We start from the raw sequence: 6,477 nt of genomic DNA, 5'->3' as shown, positions 1-6,477 counted from the left end.
ATCCCCAATGTAACAGTATTGGGAGGTGGGGCCTAATGGGAGGTGTTTGGGGCATGAGGGCCCCCCTTCGTGAATGGATTAAAGTGGTTATCTCAGGAGCGGGTTTGTTATAAAATTGAGTTCATACCCCTCTTGCCCTCTCTCACTCTCTCACCCATTTGATACCTTCCACGATGTTATGATGCAGCAAGAAGGCCGTCACCAGATGCAACCCCTTGATCCTGGACTTCCCAGCCTCCAGAACCACAAGCCACATAAGTTTCTGTTCATTATAAATTACCCAGTCTGTGATACTCTGCTATAGCAGCTTAAAATGGACTAATCCATACACCCAAATATGTAGATATACACACATTTTTTTCTGAGTCATTTTGATACACATTGCCCCTTTGCAAGACAAAGATGCCCCTTTGCTTTAGTATGCATTTCTTTTAGAAAAACAAAGATTTGTTTTTTAAGGAAAAAAATATTAATCTGAAATTTCCAGGATAAATCTAAAATAGTGCACTATTTTAAGTTGGCAACATCCAAGTGCCATGGGGCTCAGTTGTGAGGAAATGTTGACAGCAACTCTAGACTGCATATTCAAATATTAAGTAGAATACAAAGTAGATTTTAAAAAATAGAATGTAAGTTGGCCCTGTCCTAGTCTATATGGGCTGCTATAACAAAATATGTTAGATTGAGTAATTTATAAACAACAGAAATTTATAGCTCAGGGTTCTGGAAGCTTGAGGAACTCTAAGGTCAAGTCACCAGCAGATATGGTTTCTGGTGAGGGCTCTCTGCATTATAGATGGTGCCTTCTTGCTGCATCCTCCCAAGATGGAAAGGCAAAAAGGGGCAAAACGGGTTCCCTCAGGCCTCTTGATAAGGGCACAATCCCATTTACAAGGCTCTACCCTCATGACCTAGTCACCTCCCAAAAGGCCCACATCTTAATAACAACACATTGGGGATTAGATTTCAACATATGAATTTTGGAGGGTTGAAAACATTCAGACCTTTGAGTTGAACTGCCAATTTGACTCAAACATTCCTTTCTTTGTGTGCACAAAAGAACAAGCATCCCAACAAAAGTAAATTCATTTGACTAAATAATATCCCAGAACCTTAAAATTAATTGATTGAATATGATATAAGCCAAAGGGAGATGAGATATCTCAGAGTGGGTTGAAGGGGAGAGTGGGGGGAGGTATGGGTCTAATAGGCTATAGTAAAAATTATTGTTACTTAAAGCTATAAAGCTATTTGTGGGCCTAATAGAAGTTTTTGTTTCTAATGTTATTGGCTCCCAATGAGCAGGAAAGTATAGAAAATTGGAAGGTTCATAGAATATGATTTTCAGTTCTACCACTAGTTACGTGGCCCTGAGTAAGCCATTCAAATCCTTTGAAACTTAATTTTCTCAACTATAAGTTGACAGAATAACATGAAATTATTACTAAAGTCTCTTCGGGCTTAGGGCTTAGAATCTTAAAATTCTAAGATCTAGAATAAAAAGTAAATAGCATATTAGAGAAAAACCAAAGAAGGCAATAAGATATGAAAATGTGACTAGAAGTAAGAATTGCTGAGCCAAAGGAAAGGTAAAGTTTTGAGATACAGATAAAGAATAACCATAATTTTTAACATTTAAAAAATTCATATTGATTTTATTAAAGCTTTGATAGTATAGAAAATTGGAAGGAATAAAATATACAGCTTTGCTGTATTTCAGAATGAAGAAATTAGAACCAAGAACTAGTCAGTAAACTAAATATACCTCGCAATTACTTAACAAAGATGTCTTGTGTTATGATGTCTATAAAAGGTAATCACAGCTCTGGACAAAGAAAACTCCTAAATTATAGAATAATGCATAATTATAAAAGCAAAACAATTCAGTGCAAAAGCTTAAAACATTTCTATCCATTGAGAGCCAGTTAAGTCATGGGGGGAAAAAAAGAAAAAAATAAAATTAAACAAAGTCGATAATTGTGGAACCAACTTAAGCAAAGAATAAGTTACTTATTTTTAATAGGAAAAATATAAAAAGTTCATTAACTGTTTTTAAAAAATATATAAAACACTACTAATCACTATTACATTTATAAGTAGCTTGAAACCTAACAAACCCAAGCTTCAGTCCCAGCCCCAGCCTGGGGACCAGGTGATCTGACCAACCTCTGATATGGGTCAATAGTTCCTTTCTCTGTGGGTCTTTGTCAGATTCATTGAGGTGAGGCAAATAAAATGTATAGCTCAAAGGCTGGCACATAGTAAGGGCTTAAAAGAAAAGTCAACTGTAATATCAACCTTGTCATCGTTCAAATTGCATTTTCTGCTCTGCGGAGAAAATCAGGAGCTGGAGTGGCAGAGACGGAAGAGGAGGGGGGTGCCAGAAGCCTGGAGGAGGAGAGAAAATATCTGATGCTGGGGGTGCTGTTTGCTCACCTTCCTGGACCAGTCACAGGCCCCATTCCTTCAACACAATTCTTTGACACACCAGCTAACTTTCTGGCAGCCCCTTTTTGATCTGTGTTACTAGCTTTTTAGATCTTACTTTGAAAAGTAAAAGTTAATTGAAAAAAAAAAAACTAGTTACTTTTCTGTGGAATTCTTTAGAGTCTGCACATATGCAATCTAAGACTGAGCAAGACGAGGTCTTAGGTAGGAGTGATGCCTAGCTATTAGCCTAAACAATACTTTGTCATGGAAAAGAAATTCATTTACCTTTTCTTTTGTTGGGTGAATAAAGCTGCTTGAAAGAAAAACTGAAACAAGTGTTTACTACTTTCTTTTTAAAGGACTTTTTCTTAGGTCTTATGAAAATACTGTTTACTCAGTGCAGAAAGTAATTTTCTCTCACTGATTAAAATAAAGGCTATCATTTATTGAATCTGTGCCATATACTTTAGTCGTCAAACTACATGTATCCTCTTAATGAGTTTATGAGGTAGGATTATTATCCCATTTTACGGATAAGGAAAGAGAAAGTCAGAAACAAAGCAACTAGTTCGAGTTCACACTGCCAAAAAGTGAGAGACTTGAAATTCAAACCTAAATCACCATGAATTCATCCACAGATCTTCAGCTGCCCTAGCTAAAAGAGAGATCCAAATTGCAGGAAAAATAATAACCATAACATGTAGCTTTCAAACTTAAACCTCAACTTAATATTTTACTAACAGATTGTTACCTTGAATTTTCTTGAGACTTATTTCAGTGCACATAATCAAGGGAGTGAAAATAATGAGGTAGAAGGCTTATTTTTCCAATGCTAAGCTATATTTGATCTTGGGAAAAGGCAACATGTTCAATTTTCAAAGTTCTACCGAGACATGATATGAAATATTTTTAACTAATCTTTTATGGAATGGAAGAAACATAGGACATGATGACTGCTGAATATTCCTGGGCTATTAAGCACATGTGATTGGTTTCAGATGAAATTTAAGAATTTTTTTAGAGCAGTTTTAGGTTCATGGCAAAATTAGGAGGAAAGAACTGAGATTTCCCACATTTCCCCTGCCCCTTCACATATAGAGCCTCCCGCATTACCAACACCCCCATCGGAGTGTATATTTGTTACAACTGATGAACCTACATTGACACATCATCATTACACATGGATGAATTCTTTAGTGTTTTTAAAAATGATTATTTAAATTTTTGGTACAATACTGTAAACAACCGTGTTTTCTGTAAAAAACAACAGCCTCTTAAGCAGTTATCTTGCCTTTTGCTGTAGAAAATACTCACAACATAAAATATGCACATCAATTAGACATGGCAAATTGTGTAGCCTCTTAGAAAGACTTGAGTTAGATTGGACCTTCTTTTGATTAATGGGTATTCTTTAAATGAATTAGCCCCGATTTTGCCCAGGAGCATAGTATGGGTATCCCAGGGGAATGCAGTGGAACAAGTCTGAATGTGGAATATCTGTCTTCATCATCAGATACTGTTCAAAAGCGATTGGTTTTGAAGTACCCTTTAGACAGGGGTCATAAACTCAAGTGCCTAGAGGATCTAGGCAGGTGATATAAATGAGTCAAGTGGGCCTGGTGGAAGAAAGCATGTGAAGCATCGTGGTGACAAATGGCAACTGACATTTGGCCATGGTGTCAGGGAGATGATCTGGACTCAGGGGATTATGGCAAACTGGCCCTTGAAAGGGGCAGCTGCTTGTCAATTTTAGCTGACTGAGGCCACATGGAAATCGGGGCCCAGTGCTCTCAGGTCATCTGATTTTTAAAGAGAAGCTAGAATTTCAGACTTTGATGTATCATCTTCTAATGTTTAATGGTGGCAATTAATTTTAAAAATACTCTTTGGACCAATTAAAAAGATGTCCCACAGACCAATCACATCTGGACAGCAGGTCAGAAATGTGCAATTTCTGATTTAAAGAAATAAGACAAACAATAACAGAAATAATACCCGAAAATTATTTCATCATGCTGAATTCTTATACCTCTAAACTTAGCCTTTATGTAACCTGATACTTTACCAATACAAACAGGAAAGACCTAGGGATATATGTGAAACTGTAAAGTGTATTTCTCAATGTGTGACCTGTACACCACCTACCTCAGAATTAACTAAAGAGCTTGTTAAAAAGGTTCATGCTGGATTTGCATGTATTAGGTCTCGTGTGGGTCCGAGGAATCTGACTTGTATGATCACCTCAATTCCCAGATGCTTCCAGTGCAAACATTAATGGAGTTTCTCCCTTCGAGAAAGGTTAAGTCTACAATGTCATTTAACTGCCAGCCTTACCCTCTGTACCTTCTCTCGTCCCCCAGGCAGAGACAGCTCCAATTTAAAGATAGGTAAGTTTTGGACCCTTTGGATCCCTGCTTGGTTGGGCAATTAAGAACAGATCTGTGCGTTTGGGTCATTCAGCTACATGGTTACAGGTTGATACTTCATAAGGGCAAATGTTTACCCCATTAGCTTCCGATTTATGGTTGCTCAGCAAATGTCTTCATTTAGCTAATGCCATAGCGGGTTATTGCCTCTTGGCTCCCTACTGAGTATCAGTGTAATGTACCTGATCAGTGCCCAGTAAGTAATTTTTGATTGACTACTACTATAATGCATTGATTAGAACACCATCAACTAGGCCTACCAGATCAACTGTCTGTGACTGAACTGAACAATTATTTACTTTAACCCTCCAGGCATTTTACTTAAGCCAATAACTGGACTAATTTTTAGCTCTCAGAAAGTCCTTTGATGACATTGACCAAATGAACCCATCCCCAAAGAATTAATATAACTTCTGACGTTTGCTGCTCTTAAGCTCAGGGAGTAAACTGATCACTAGGAGTATATAGCTCATTATGCACTCTTTCACAAGACAAAAGTAGTATCACGACGCTGGTATAGATGATATGTCACACCATTTTAGACACTGGAAAAATTAGCTGTATAAAATGCTGATAGGATGACATGTTCAAAGAACTGTTCATTTTAGTGTGTCTAGGGAAAACCACAATTGAAATGTAAATTGTTATTTTGCTTCAGTGAAAAATGAACCAAAATGCAAGTTGCCCTTTAAAAACATTGAGATCAGAAAAAAGCATTAGACCTGTGCTTTCTATCTTTTGTTTGTAACCTGTAAACAACAGAATCTTGGATATGAGGCACAGTTTAAAAGATTATTCATCCCTTAGCCAAGACCAGGGGTGGGGAACCTGTGGCCTTCTAGATCCATAAGTGTGGCCTTTTGACTGCATTCAAATTTTACAGAACAAATCCTTTTATTAAAAGGTGTAGGTCCTAGACCATAAATAGGCTGTTTCTTAAGCCATTCTAAGAGTCTTTAGATAAAAGAAATTTATGACCTCTAAGGTAACCTTCTCCTCAAGATGAATTGATAAATTTTTGCACAGCTTGTCTTTTTTCACCATTTCCATACCGTTCTTGTTAATGCAACCAGGCTTGCAGTTCGGAATATTCACAAATATGCTATTGGGTTTCTGGGCACAGTGATGGGTCTTGAATTCACCCTAGCAGAGGTGAAGTAACATTAAATTTGTCACTGCCTAGTCTAAGTCAGCAAGATGGCACTGTATAAAATCCTTAGAAATACTAAGTTAAGAAGTTCACGGAGAAGAAGGTGAAAAGAACATCAGCTACTGACATCAGATCGAGTGCCAGATGTCATGACCCTTAATCAAAGGCTTTGTAGCCTGCAAGTCAGCATAACGTTATTGAATCCAGCTCCTAGCTGAAGCCAGAAGCTTTGGCAAAGGCAGCTTCACCTATATACTAATAGATGTGTCATCAGCATCATATCACAAACTAGAGACACAGAACAGGGGACAATTAATTTAAAAATTAAAAAAAAAAACTTCTAAAGCTATAAATGGCCTCTATTATTTTCTACGCCTCCACCCCAAACTGTTGACCTTTATTTTAATGTCTAAAGAACCCATGAATATATTATAACTTAGAAAGATAAAAATTAACCTTTGGTAGCCAGAG

The sequence above is a fragment of the Propithecus coquereli genome, unplaced genomic scaffold (assembly GCF_000956105.1).
Source record: "Propithecus coquereli isolate 6110/MARCELLA unplaced genomic scaffold, Pcoq_1.0 Scaffold18, whole genome shotgun sequence".
Taxonomy (NCBI): domain Eukaryota; kingdom Metazoa; phylum Chordata; class Mammalia; order Primates; family Indriidae; genus Propithecus; species Propithecus coquereli.
This window is presented reverse-complemented; position numbering follows the sequence as displayed.